Consider the following 15,151-nt stretch of genomic DNA (forward strand, 5'->3'; position numbering starts at 1 on the left):
AAAGTTCAATATATATATATCAAAATCACAATATGCAGTTGCCTGCTTTATTTGTCCATTTTACGGCTTCTTAGGTTGTATCTCTGCTTCGCTGGTACTGTCTGATCGGAAAATAGCGTATCACTAGCAGCTGTTGCAGAGTTCAAGTTCGCAGATAGCAGAGTTTCTTCTGATGCTGGAGACAAATGTTCAGTGTTCAAAGGAGTCTTTTCAGGAGGAGAGTCAGGTTTTGAAGTGTCAGTAATCAATTCGGCATCGCTGAAAGAGATGAACTTCGGTGTGCTTTCAGATTCGGAGGCACCAATTCCCTTTTTCACCCAGTCGTCGTAAGGGAGCGGCAAAGGAACACGCTTAACATGAGAAGCGTGTATCCAGTGTTTACGGCCAGCTACACGAACTGCTGTCCTCGTTGCCAGTAAGATCTGAAAAGGCCCCACAAATCTCGGCTGAAGGTTCTTCGTCCTCGCGAAGTTCTTGATGACAACCAGATCTCCTGGTTTCAGCTGATGCCCTGGACTCTCCGGAGGTTTTGGCAAAGCATTGAAAACCTGTTGATGAATAAGACTCAATTTAGCAGTCAAGTCGTAAAGGTAGTCTATCAACATAGGATATTCAATGGAGCAAAATTGTTTAGGCCTTGGCACACCCCAGACATTTGCCGGGCGACCAAAGACTATCTCGTAAGGACTAATCCCTATTCTAGAATGTACTGTTGCTCTCGTTGATAACAAGGCCAAAGGAAGTGCGTCTGGCCAGGCTAAACCTGTGGATGCTTGTATTTTGGCTATTTTCAGCTTGAGGGTGCCATTGTAACCCTCGACTAAACCAGCAGACTGGGGATGGTTTGCACTGTGAAATTTCTGTTTCAATCCTAGGCCGGCACACACACTCTGCATAACTTTCCCTATAAACTCACTTCCGTTATCTGACCATACAATCCGTGGCATTCCATATCTAGGGAAAAATTCCTTGAGAAGAATTTTGGCAGTAGATAGGGCAGTGTTGTCCTTTAGTGGGTATGCTTCTATCCACCTGGAAAAAGCACAAACTACCACCAGGACATACTTCAAATTGTTGCAGCGTTCCATGTGAATGAAGTCTAACTGAATTACTTCAAAGGGACAGGAAGGAGGAGCGAAATGACCAGCTGGAGTTGGAGTTCCCTTGCCAGGATTATGCATCAAGCACACCATACAATTTTTCACCACTCTCTCTGCACACTTACTGATTCCCTCATTCTTCCAGACCGGAGCCAACATCTTACATATCCCTTTAGAACTTATATGCGCTACTCCATGCGCCATCGTCACTACTGCAAGCACATATGCATCGGGCAACATCCAACGCTGCTGTTCTGTCAAATCAATCCAACATCCATTCGAGTCCAACTTGCCCGTACTTTCTCTCCATACACGTTTCTCTTCCTCAGTTGCTTCTTTCTGAATCTCTTTCACACTTTCCATAGTGTCTTCACACATTCCGGACTCAGCAATCCATCTTGCAGACGTAGCAACATACATTCTGCTCATCGTGTCTCTAGCTGTCTGTTTAGCAATTTCATCAGCAAAAGCATTCCCACGACCAACATCATCCGTGATTGCTTTATGAGCACTGCACTTCACAATCGCAACTTCAGTCGGCAAGGTTAGAGATTCCAACAAGTCGTTAACTAGCTGACCATGTTGGATCTTAGTCCCATGGGACGTAATGAAACCTCTTTCTCTCCACAACCGGCCAAAACTATGGGCCACGCCAAATGCGTACTGACTGTCTGTGAACACATTCACTCTCTTTCCCTCAGCTAAAACACACGCTCTCGTTAGAGCTATTAATTCTGCAGCTTGGGCAGAATTCTGACTCACTCTTGCAGTCTCCACAATCGTCTTCAAAGTCGTTACCGCGTAAGCAGCAGTCACATCACCATTCTCCAATTTAAAACATGACCCGTCCACATACAGCGTACCATCCGGATCTGATAGCGGAGTATCTTTTAAATCAATGCGTCCTTTTGTCTCTTCCTCCGTTTTGAAACAGCAATCATGTGGCTCGGAATCACTCGACTCTTGATCAGTCGGCAACAGTGTTGCTGGATTTAATACATTGCATCTTTTGATCTGAATATGACTCGCTAGTAATGTCAGCTCGTAACCAGATAATCTCGCACTAGTAAGGTGTTGTGTCTTCGTTCGGTTCATGAGTGTATCCACTGCATGAGGAACCATGACCACTAGCATATTGTTTATCACCAAACCAGCAGATTGTCGAATGGAAGCTGCAGCTGCCGCTGTAGCTCTCAAACAACTAGGCAACGCTCTGGCTACCGGATCTAATGTTGATGAGAAATACGCACAAGGGCGTTGTTTATCACCAAACTTCTGTGTCAGAACACTCAACGCGCAACCTTCCCTTTCGTGAACGTAGAGCGTGAATGGCTTACTGTAATCAGGTGTACCCAATACAGGAGCTGAACACAATGCTTTTCGTAATTCAATAAAACTCTCTTGACATTCATCAGACCATGGCACCGGACTCGGAACATTTTTCCCAGTCAAAGCTACCAATGGTTTCGCTAACAGAGAAAAATTTGGAATCCACTGCCTACAGTAAGAGGTAATGCCTAGGAAGGCACGCACTTCTCTCTGTGTGCGTGGAACACTCATCTGTGTAATTGCTTTTATTCTTTCTGGGGTCAACTTCCTTCCCTCCTTTGACAAGAGATGACCTAGGTAGGTCACTTCTTGGCAGCAGTATTGCATTTTCGAAGGAGACACCTTGTGATTCAAATTAGACAAATGATGCAATAGGGAAATTGTAGCTGCTTTGCAAGTTTCCTTGTTATCGGCAGCCACTAAAAGATCGTCTACGTACTGTACTAGGGCAGAACCTGGAGGAAGGACAAAAGAATCTAACTGGCTTTTTAATGCTTGACTATAAATTGATGGACTCTCACAATAGCCTTGTGGAGCGCGTTTAAATCTGAAACTGCGACCTCCTAGACAGAAGCCGAAAATATCCCTACTTTCTTCAGCTATCGGAATGCTGAAAAAGGCATTCTTTAGGTCAATAACTGAGAACCATGTGGCTGTGGCAGGAATCAATGTTAACAAGGCAGTAATGTCTGGCACTACAGGAAACTGCGGGACTACAATCTTATTAACTTCTCTAAGGTCTATGACAAACCTATAAACTGGAGGTTTTGTAGGATCAGTTCGTTTCAGGATCGGCAATACAGGACTGTTACAGACATTTCCTCTAGTTTCTTCAACCACACCTTTCTTAATCAAATCTTGCACAATCAATAAAAGTGCACGCTCTCCTTCACTAGATATTTTATATTGGGGAATTCTTGGAAATTTTACATTCGCTTTCAAAGTTACCACATACGGTGGAATTTCTAGGAGACCTACATCATTAGGACCAGTCGCCCAAAGAGAATCAGGGAGTGAACGTAGCTCCGGCGGGAGTGTGTCCATTGACAAGTACATCGGAGAGGTGATATTTTTACCCAATGTAAGCTGTACTCCTTCCGGAGAACAGTACAATGTCGCATATAGTCGTTTTAACAAATCTAAACCAAGCAGGTTTTCATTACAACCTGTCGTCAAAATCAGGGGTGCTTTCAATTGGCACGGTCCAACAGAAATAGACAAAGGACCAGATATCGGGTTGTAAACAGGGGCGCCTGAAAAACCTACGGAAACATTTGTTGAGCCGGACAAAGGTGCGCCAGGGAGTTTCGCATGAATGATAGAACTTTTTGCGGCACCAGTATCCAACAGAAACGGTTTGACTACACCTGATGTTGCTACTGCGACATAAGGCCCACTCTGATCCACTGGAACTGATACTACTCCCTCTCTCTGTCCATGGCTGTCCTAGTACCCATTTTGTTGATAACCCTCATCTACTTCATTATAGTCCTCGACAAGATATTGTTGAGATCTATTTTGCTGAGTAGATTGTCCATTTCGTTGATCAAAGTGATTGGAGGGACGATCATTCGTTTGTGGAGGCATAGCACCTCGTCCTCGACCTCTAGAATTCTGCATAAAACCACCACGACCTCTCTGAGCTGCTGCTGCATTATTTTGCGCTAAGATCGGACATTCATTTTTATAGTGACCCTCTTTCTTACAGTACGCACACTGATTCCACTGATATTGAGGTCTTGATGAACCATAATCTGTCCTTTGGTACGAACCTTGCTGCGTATTAGTCTGATTCGTGCGAGGCGGATACGCCTGTTGCAAAAGAACTTTAGTTTTTAAATCTTTTGTTTTCTTTTCTGATTTTTCCTTTTCCTCTTTATCCCTATTTTCGTAGTACTGTGCAGTCGCAAGTATTTGCGCTGTCGTAGATACAGCCCACGCACTTTCTGAGTCTTTTAATTTATTGCATAATTCAGGTAACAAATTATGCACAAATTTATCGACAAACAATCTCTGTCCTCCTTCTGTACTCATGTCCTGACCACTATGATCTACAAAAGTCTCTTCAAACCTCGTGAAGAAGTCGGAGACACTTTCGTCTTTCTTCTGCCTGCATGCTGATAGCTTGTCCCAATTAACACGCAATGCTGGCATCAGAGTCTTCATTAGATCAATTATTCTACCTGGTAGATTAGCAATTAGAGGTTCGGGTTTCGCACCACCTATTTGCTGACCATCTGCTGCAGTGATAGCTGCCCAATCACCACCTAAAGCAGCTTGATGATCCTCTCTACGAATTTTAGCCCACACTGGTTGCGGAACTACGTTACCAAACAACATATCGATGTCGGCTAAGTTCATTATACAAGCCTCAACTGTCTGTGTTAATTCCTTGTAATATCCAGCTGGATTTTTACGTGGGTCTGGCAAGGCCTGTTTCACCGCTAGCACTTCTGCTCGCTTCCATGGAATGTGTATCCACACTCGTTGGAACTGTGCTGGAGCAGCTGCAATACCTGCATTATCATCACGTTGTATTGCTTCGCGCCAAATTGGAGGAACCTCCCTCATAGGATATTGGCGACTTAGCTTCACTTTACCTTTTTCTAAATCTCTCGGTGAACGAAGAGATGGATCATTCCTAAAACTTAAAATAAGTTCCATCGCTTCCTTTATATTCTCACCCACTATCATTCCAGCAGCAAACTCTTTTTGAACTCTAATTAAATCTTCCAAATCTGATTCGACATCGTCTTCTTCTATTTCTTCACGTAACAACGAGCACATCTCATCAAAGACGTACCGTTGCGTTGGTTCCTTCCACTGCATAAATGTGTCTAACACATCTCTCGTACTATACCTTCTACTCTTCGAAATCCATCTGAGAGCCGTGGAATCTAAAATTCCCCGTTCCTCAGTACTTGGTAGCTGACTACGTCTCTGAACTGAATCAGGAGTAGTAGTCTTAATCAAAGTTTTATATATAGGAGACAGCATATTAGTAACAGAATCAGTGATTCTTCGACGAACAGAAAGTGGAGTTAGCACACTCGCAGACGTAGAGAATGCAGTAGAGGTAGGAATAGATAACGGAACAGTAGGAGTATCGAGAAAAATAGTTTGAGGAACAGTAGGTACGGATGTAGGTATAGAGGCTGGCAGTGTAGGAAGAGGAGGAGCTGTAGGAACATTCACATTCATCACAGGAGGTACGGGAACTTGATTCTGGGGGACAGGAGCAGGAACACCAGGTAGTGCAGCAACCAGTAATTGAACATTCGGGACGAGTGGAGCCGCAGCACCTTGTGCATACGGTGGAGGTGACCGTAACAGATAAGATAACAGAGGATCGTTTTCGGAATCCTCCAGTATCTTAGCCATTTTCGATGGCAAGGCAGGATAGCACTTGTCGATCGCTAAGTTATGCTCTCTAATTGCTACATCTATGGCCTTCTCACACTCGTTAGCCTGCAACTGTTTAGCCGCTTGCTCTAGAGTTAACTCTTCTTGTTCTTTCTGTTCTTTCTTCAACCTTTTCATTTCTCTCTGTTTGGATTCTTTTCGCCAATAACGGAAAGAATCAAACATTGCCGGCCGGGCTTTCTTCTTAAACAATTTCGCTTCTAAGTTGTCGAGAATCTCTGGTTCAAAACTACCATGCAGTGGCCAACTAAGGACACCATCCTTCTTACAGTAACGGACCCATACCTCATTATAGGATATAGGACCCACGCCATGCTTACAATATAAATCATATAGGGGAGTCCCAATCGGAGGAACCAGACAAGAGTCCTCCAATCGTGAGTCACTGTTGCAACTAAAACAAGACAACATTTTCCGACTTACCATTTTCAGTCCGGAACACAAAACAAACAAACACGGAACAAATGTGTGCACTCGAACCAAGAACTTAGGCCTACCAAAACGAACTGATGTATCGATACCCAAACTAAACCAAAAAGATTATCGTAACTAGAACAACCAGTGATAATCTTATAAGACTAAACCAAACCAAGAACCGATCAAGGATTTTAACAATCCTCACAAAAGTAACCAGCTAGCTATCACTAAATACTTAACTGAGTCACTGAAGACGTCACCAAGGAGAAACCCGTCACGTTTCGCCGTACTAAGGACTGCACCACGGGTCCAAGACAGGGCGACGGTCAAGGCAACGGCCCACTGCAGCCGTCCTGAACGGGAAACCCTCGTGGAAGAGAACTTCGGGCCACTTTTGCGATATGCCGGGATCGATGAAGTGGGGCGCCTCCCTCAGGAATCTTCACACGAAGCTTCTCGAACTCTTCAGGCTTTTGGACCGGTACCGAATGACGTCGCCCCACGTAGGGGGCCAATTGGAGTTCTGGACTTTTTTGGTTCCGTCCAGAGGTGTCAGGGAACAACACCCAAAGACCCCGGAGTTCCCACCTGCCTTGGTGCGCAAATGAACAGAAACACGGGCTTCTCGATGGTGGCGTCAAAGACCAAAGGTTTATTACTGCAGGGACACAGAAGTCACAAATACTACACACGGGCAGTAACCAGGAGCCTGTTCGATTTGTACAAAGAGGGCTGCTCCTTATATACTGTTTTTTATGCTAGGGGCAAATTCTTTACATGTAATACATTCCCAAAACCTTTGTGTCTAAAACAATAAATATTTGGCGTTACACAGGAACCGTCGATAATATCTGAGGCCAAACATTGCGAAAAGAGGGGTTCCCACTAGTTTGTCACAATTCCCTGTCAATATTGCATTCAGGACTCGGACCGCCTCATCGTAAAGTTCGTTACCTCCCCCTAATAAAGATTCAGAAAGAAAGAAACAGAGCCAGGTGTGGAAGATAGAAAAGTGGGATAAGGGATGTTTTGTGGGTTGTAAATGGGCAAGGCTACCGGCTTCGGCCGCCTAATCATTATCAGGTACAATGGACACGAAGACCAGTTTGGCAGGGCTGGCCTCGGGCAGAGGAGGCAGCCCTTGTCGAGTCATGCAGCTACAGCGTGATCTGGTTTAAGGTGTACGTGTCATGTAAGAGGTGAATCTCCGGCTAAGGCTACGTGTCCTTAATCAAAGTGGAGTGATCAGAGTTTATTGCGTATGTGAGGGCAAGAATCACAAAATGGCGGCCATGATCTAAGATGGATGCCGTGGGTAGATCAGAAATATGTCAATAGAAGGAGTGCTCTTGCTTGTAGCGTAGCGAAAACACCAGGATATACTAAATGGATCATTTGCGGTTCGCTGATACCAATATTATGTATTTCCGACAAATTTGAAAACACGGGTTCAAATTGTCACGGAACCGTCACGGAACCTCAGTACACCGCAGAATACTGTGTACTAGGGCTGCGCCATAAACGCAGGAAACAATCAGTGCAACCCGATGTGCGAACTTAGCCCTAATATTGGAAAAACCCTCAATTACTATGAGGTGGAAATCCGCATTGCCCCCTGCAGTGCTCACCTGGCATGGAGAAGGAGTCAGATGGGGAAGGGCCGAAAGCATGGCAATAAGGAGGGAGGAAACCAGGGGATTAAGAAAGACCCCTATTTCACTAGAATGGGACGTAGTGCGTGAACTCTTTATATGCTCTGAAGCTTCTTTACATTCAGACGCTGTCGTTTAGATACTCACCCACCAATACAAAACGTAGAAAACCAAAAGCAGACCCCCCCAGACATTAACCAACCAGATTCACGCACAGCTGTAAACCAATTCATTGGAAATATACATACGAACAGGGACTAAACCAATTATTTATCTGCTCATGGGAGGACAGGAGGGGGTCTAGGGAAGGGAGGGGTGGGAATGTTTATGTTGTAAGGTATAGGAAGGCGGAGGTGGAGGGAGTCTAGGGAAGGGAGGGGTGGGAATGTTTATGTTGTAAGGTATAGGAAGGCGGAGGAAGGTTAAGTTGATGTCGAATGAATGAATATACCAGTGACACCAGCACTGCTACTACGAGTTACAACACAGTCACTGCATCCTCTACGGAGGTAACACCTCTTTACAGAATAGAAGTAAGTTGTAATAATCGCTCTCTGATTACAATAGGAAACTCCGATATGTATTTTGTTACATATGATTCGCTGTCTCGCTGGATTGTTCAGCATAAAAATTAATAAAATATGTTTTTTTTAAACAAAGAAGCATGGGAACTTTTGATAGTACATTTGCGATGACGGTTGTCTGGATGAAGAATGCTATAAACTAATTCCTTTCCTGCAGTACATAGTAACACATGACATGTGGCCTCGGAGAGTCCTAGAGATGGAGGGGTATCATACATGCATCTTAAACAGGAAGCTGGTCACGCTCACTGGAGTGCATGCCGTAATTGAACATTTAAAGGGCTTTCTGTGAGTTGAAACTGTTCATGTGCTGGGAGTGTACAACGTAACAGAAGATTTAGAAGGATAAAAGGTTTAGCAAGTTTTGTGTCAAGAACTATCAATTCTATTAACTATACGAAGGTGAGGATTTTGCTTCTCAATCTTTGCTGCAATATTCGCAGCGGCCATTAAGACAGTCAAACACAAAAACTACATTTACCATCAATTCAGTGACTAATCAGCGCATACATGTCCCTTCATCAATCAGAGGCACCAAAACTATTCTCTCTCTTTGCTCAATTGACCAAAAGATCAACAACTTGGAACTTCCCTTCCAGAAGAACGAAAAGTCACAGTAATCAAACGGAATTGTAACAATTCGGAATTCCACTATACAGTAGAACCCCGCAGGAGGTCATGGAAGAGAAACTTTTGTCACTAAAGACAGCAACTCCAGAAGAACCACAGATCCAACCTGTTAATGGCGCAATGCCTATAAGACCTGGCCACTTCCTAAAGAGGCCTTTCCTGCCTTCTGCTCAGTACATCAAACAAGGTAACGTCCAACCCAAAACAGAGCATTCAAATAACAGAGAGGGACTTCAAATGAACATATTCAAACCAGACACAATTATGGAATATAAGATTATGGGCTTGATTCATTACTTGGAGGATGGCCTGCAGTTTTGTCAATGGAACGGAATATATTACTTCATACCCATAGCGGAGAGCCGTCCACCTAATTTATGAATGACTGCGGAGCAGGCAGTCATTTATCAAAATATGACGGCGGTTCCTGGCAATGTGTATTACTCTCTTCTACGGGGCTGTGCCAGCAGGACGCAGCCCTGTAGCATGGAGTAATTGTTTATTGTTTGCAAAAAGAAAACCCTGAAACTAGGTTTTCTTTTTGTGAACAAAAAATATAATGCTCCTTTCGCCATGGGAGTCTTCTCCCATGGCGAGTGGAGCATTATAATGCTTTTATTGTTCCTTCTGGCGTTAAGAAACAGCATAAAGTTACTACATGTCCAGGATCTAAACTGGGCGGGCTTGTAGCTATTTCTCCAATGGCTCTTACTCCTGAGGGCTGTTGGAGAAGTTATGCCACGGCGGAGACAAAGAAGTCACATTATGGACACACTGAAGGCCCACCTGCATTTAAATCCAGCAGATAGACCCTCATGTTGGCGGAATGCATATTCTGTCACTGTTGAGATGGAGTATACCCAACACCAACATCATATTCAGGACCTAATTCACATCTAATGCACATGTTGACTAACACTGGGATAATCCACATCCTGTGTCCTTAATAGAATTGAAAATTCTTGGTGCAGGAGCTGGATCATTTTTTATTCTATGTCAGGACCGGAGGCTGAGATTACGCTTGTTTAAAGCTGGTCAACGAGCACAGATGGCACATTGGATATTGGTTTATAATAAAATGTCTTGAAAGTAAAATCAGATGACCAATCTATACAATCATTAGATTACCTAACCGGCGCATAATAAAAATGTTTTGGACACAACTGAGCCCCTGACTGAGTGTGCCCAAATTTACTCATGTCAACCCCGTCTTCTGCCATAAAATGCCCAACCCATCCCATCTGACCAGATCAGCTGATCTGACAGGACCAAAGGGCTTTTGGCAATCCACAAATGGCCTTCAGCATCTTGCTGGAATCCCATCAAGCAAAGCTCATACGCTTATAAACATTGTACAACACAAAATGTAGGGTCATTAGGAAAACCTAAATATGAATCAGTCAGAAGAGGTGATATTCTGTCCAGAAATGTGGAAAGACATCCCTTCAGGCGAATATACCTCTTAGGTCTAAAGCTCTTATAACCAAAGATCTGCTACAGGACATCCGGCATAAAAGCAATGTCAGTCTGAACAACTGTCAGGAGACCTGGCTGCTCAAAGCCCCTCTGCCTTTTAGTTAATTAAGTCAATAGAGCTCCCCTCTAGACTCACCTACCCTCTCCACCCTCTGGACTCACCTCCCCTCTCCACCCTGGACTCACCTCCCCTCTCCACCCTCTGGACTCACCTCCCCTCTCCCCCCCCTGGACTCACCTCCCCCAGGACCTACCTCCCCTCTCCCCCCTGGACTCACCTCCCCTCTGGACTCACCTCCCCTCTCCACCCTCTGGACTCACCTCCCCTCTCCCCCCCCTGGACTCACCTCCCCCAGGACCTACCTCCCCTCTCCCCCCTGGACTCACCTCCCCTCTCCCCTCTGGACTCACCGCCCCTTTCTTCCCCCTGGACTCACCGCCCCTCTCCCCCCCCTGGACTCACCTCCCCTCCCCCCCCTGGACTCACCTCCCCTCTCCCCCCTGGGCTCACCTCCCCTCTCCACGCTCTGGACTCACCTCCCCTCTCCCCCCTGGACTCACCTTCCCTCTCCTCCCCGAGGACCTACCTTCCTTCTCCCGCCTGGACTCACCTCCCCTCTCCCCTCTGGACTCACCTCCTCTCTGCACCCCTGGACTCACCTCCTCTCTACACCCCTGGACGCACCTCCCCTCTCTCGTCCTGGACTCACCTCCTCTCAACACCCCTGGACTCACCTCCCCTCTACACCCCTGGACTCACCTCCTCTCACCCCCCCTGGACTCACCTCCCCTCTACACCCCTGGACTCACCTCCCCTCTACACCCCTGGACTCACCTCCTCTCTCCCCCCCTGGACTCACCTCCCCTCTACACCCCTGGACTCACCTCCCCTCTACACCCTCTGGACTCACCTCCCCCCTCACTCACCTCCCCTCTCTCCCCCCCTGGACTCACCTCCCCTCTCCCCCCTGGGCTCACCTCCCCTCTCCACGCTCTGGACTCACCTCCCCTCTCCCCCCTGGACTCACCTTCCCTCTCCTCCCCGAGGACCTACCTTCCTTCTCCCGCCTGGACTCACCTCCCCTCTCCCCTCTGGACTCACCTCCTCTCTGCACCCCTGGACTCACCTCCTCTCTACACCCCTGGACGCACCTCCCCTCTCTCGTCCTGGACTCACCTCCTCTCAACACCCCTGGACTCACCTCCCCTCTACACCCCTGGACTCACCTCCTCTCACCCCCCCTGGACTCACCTCCCCTCTACACCCCTGGACTCACCTCCCCTCTACACCCCTGGACTCACCTCCTCTCTCCCCCCCTGGACTCACCTCCCCTCTACACCCCTGGACTCACCTCCCCTCTACACCCTCTGGACTCACCTCCCCCCTCACTCACCTCCCCTCTCTCCCCCCCTGGACTCACCTCCCCTCTACACCCTCTGGACTCACCACCCCCCTCCCTCCTCCCCCCTCCTCCCTCCTCTGCCCTCCTCCTCCCCCCCAGTCTCACCCTCTCTCCTCTCTCAGGGTCTCTTCTCTTCTCCTTCACTGTTGGAAACTCATGGGAGGCGAACTGTGTCCGGGTCACGGGGGCAGAGTCAGCACCAGCAGCGGAGGCGGAGGGAGCATTCCTCTCAGGACAACATGACCCCGCCCCCTCCTCCCACACGTGTCTGCTTCCGGGTCAGCGGCGGCAGAGTCTCCTCTAGTATCGGGTGGTGATTGGCTCCTCAGGCCTGCAGGTAGAACAGTGTCCGGGTCAGCGGGGGCAGAGTCAGCACCAGCAGCGGGGCCTAGAGCACCTGAGGGTCGGCCTGTCTGTCTGTCCAGTGGAAGGAGGAGCCCTGAGGGTCTGTCTGTCTGTCCAGGGGAAGGAGGAGCCCTGAGGGTCTGTCTGTCTGTCCAGTGGAAGGAGGAGCCCTGGCTGCAGTTACCTTCATTTTCAATTGTAGACACAGCAGAGGTAAGTGAGCCTCTCACAACCATCGGCAACCTAAGAGGTGTGAATACAGCCTGGGGGTGCACTGACCTCACACCATCATCAGGGGGGAGGGGGGAAGGTGTACTGACCTTACACCATCATCAGGGGGGAGGGGGTCAGGTGTACTGACCGCACACCATCATCAGGGGGGAGGGGGACAGGTGTACTGATTTCACATCATCATCGGGGGGTGCAGCCTGCAGGTGTACTGGCCTCACACCATCAACAGGGGGTGCAGCCTGGGGGTGTACTGACCTCACACCAGCATCAGGGGGTGCAGGGGGGCAGGTGTACTGACCTCACACCATCATCATGGGATGCAGGGGGCAGGTGTACTGACCTCACACCATCATCAGATGACGCAGGGGGCAGGTGTACTGGCCTCACACCATCATCATGGGATGCAGGGGGCAGGTGTACTGACCTCACACCATCATCAGGGGGGAGAGGGGCAGGTGTACTGACCTCACACCATCATCAGGGGGAGAGGGGCAGGTGTACTGACCTCACACCACCCTCAGGGGGTGCAGGGGGCAGGTGTACTGGCCTCACACCATCATCAGGGGATGTAGCCTGCAGGTGTATGTGTAATGTTTAATAATTGTGAGACTACATGGCCAACTGTTATTTATGAATCCCTTCATTTAGTCATGGCTCTTTAAAGAACATTGCATTATGATATTTAAGCACCCATATTAACAGTGTTTAGATCCAAGCTACATGTCCCAGAATGCTATGTATCCTTGCCGGAATTCAGGACTTGAGGTGTACTGTGCAAGGGGGTCCCTTTATGACCTTGTTATAATACATCAAAGATTTAGTGTGGCCTCGATGTGTGTGCTTAACTACTTGATATCCAGAATGGGAAACAACCTTTACAACGCAACAATTACATCGCAATACACTTACAACGTAGGCATTGCATCGCAACATCCTTTACAACGCATGACACTACAACGCAGGCATTACAACGCATGATACTACATTGCAATTCACTACTATGCAGGCATTACAATGCATACATTACAACGAATACCATTGGAGTTAGAATAGTCATTTTTACCCCTACACTATCCAACACTTACCCTACTGTTGCACCCCCGTAGTTAGAATAGTAATGTTTACCACTACACTGTCCAACACTTACCCTACTGTTGCACCCCCTGGAGTTAGAATAGTTATTTGTATCCCCATACTATCCAATACTTACCTTAAATGCAATGTAATGGTATGCATTGTAATGGTTTGCTTTGTAAAGGTAGTATGCAATGTAATGAAATGCGTTGTAAAGGTAGTTTTTTAAAACGCGATGTAGTGTCATGCGATGTAATGGAATGTATTGTAGTGGATGTTGCGATGTAAACACTGCATTGTAAGTGCATGCGTTGTAAATGTATGCGTTGTAACGTAATACATTCGTCCAGAATGGGTCCGTGTGGAGTTGTTACTCATTTTCACAAATACCTGCTCAGACCTTGTTTTTTAATGTTTGTATTTAGTGGGAGGTTGTCTCTGCAATGGATTGAGAGGTATGCTAGGAGGAAACAAAAGCATATTTAGTTTCTTCTCTCAGAATGCATGTATTTATTAAGCACCTTTTGTCCACAGTTCTGTACATTGAACCCTTTGATATCCGGACTTTGTTCCCTAAAGTAAGGTGGTTGTTTTATTCATAACTAGCATATGAAACCGACTTCTAGTTCGTTGATGTACTAATGATTTGTGGGGCCCGGGCAACACATATTTGGGGCTCCCTATTTGGAATACATTTGAATTTATTACCGCTTTTAGGGTCATTTAAGTCCGTGTGATACCCCAAAAATATTTAATTGTGTTAACCCTTCAGAACCCGGGGACGGCAAAAGCATCTAAAAGCCCAGGCTGTATATAGTCCACCAGCCAAGTACTATCAAAAGAAGCTTGGACACACATTGATAAAGGTATTTTGTTTTGCGTTTGAGTCTATATTTTTTCTTGCAAAAAGGTTTTATGTGGCTGTCCAGCCAGCTTGTTACTCCCATTGCAGGAAATCCTGGTATGGGTTATGTGTTCTAGGTTAAGTGGACTAGTGCATAACATTACAATAAAAAGATTTATACATAAAGCACTTGAAAGTGTAGCTTTAGTTGCTGAATATTTGTAATTACAAATAAATCCCCTTTCACCATGGGCATTCCTGCTCCAGCAGTGAAATTCAAAGCACAGATCTCAGGATTTTCACCGTTGCATTTGTAAACATCGAATAACTTTCTCTTTATTTCTCTTCCCCTGCCTTGTCCATCTCAACTTCTATATATGTGTAAACCTACAGCTAAATGTTCGCGCAGAAACCCGAGCCGCTTTCAGTGGCGGGCCTTGGCGGGGTCGCGAGCCCCAATTCTCAACAACAATCGTTTCGCCGGTTTCCCACAAACGATGCCAAGGCCACAAGTATGCCTTTTCAGCGTTTTTTTATTTTAAGCCTAGTCACTCAGCGCTTTTCGAAGCATCCGGACTTTTTAGAATAGGTGCAGGGCACATGGCCTGCTTCAGGTCATCAAATGCCTTTTGACAGCTTACTA

The 15,151-nt window shown here is 46.7% G+C and overlaps 2 protein-coding genes across 2 annotated transcripts in view; one reads left to right on the top strand and one right to left on the bottom strand.

Moving 5' to 3' along the window:
* The window catches only part of LOC147736728 (uncharacterized), a 112,969-nt gene extending 100,805 nt beyond the window's left edge, over positions 1-12,164 (bottom strand). The window contains exon 1 of the mRNA XM_086953440.1: positions 12,120-12,164. The gene's annotated coding sequence lies outside the window, so the exon portion shown is untranslated. The remainder of the gene's footprint in view (positions 1-12,119) is intronic.
* Positions 12,165-12,452: 288 nt separating this feature from the next.
* LOC147736729 (uncharacterized) overlaps positions 12,453-15,151 on the top strand; it is a 127,109-nt gene continuing 124,410 nt past the window's right edge. Inside the window, exon 1 of the mRNA XM_086953446.1 lies at positions 12,453-12,572. The gene's annotated coding sequence lies outside the window, so the exon portion shown is untranslated. The remainder of the gene's footprint in view (positions 12,573-15,151) is intronic.

Source organism: Lissotriton vulgaris, chromosome 1_2 (assembly GCF_964263255.1).
Source record: "Lissotriton vulgaris chromosome 1_2, aLisVul1.2, whole genome shotgun sequence".
Lineage (NCBI taxonomy): Eukaryota > Metazoa > Chordata > Amphibia > Caudata > Salamandridae > Lissotriton > Lissotriton vulgaris.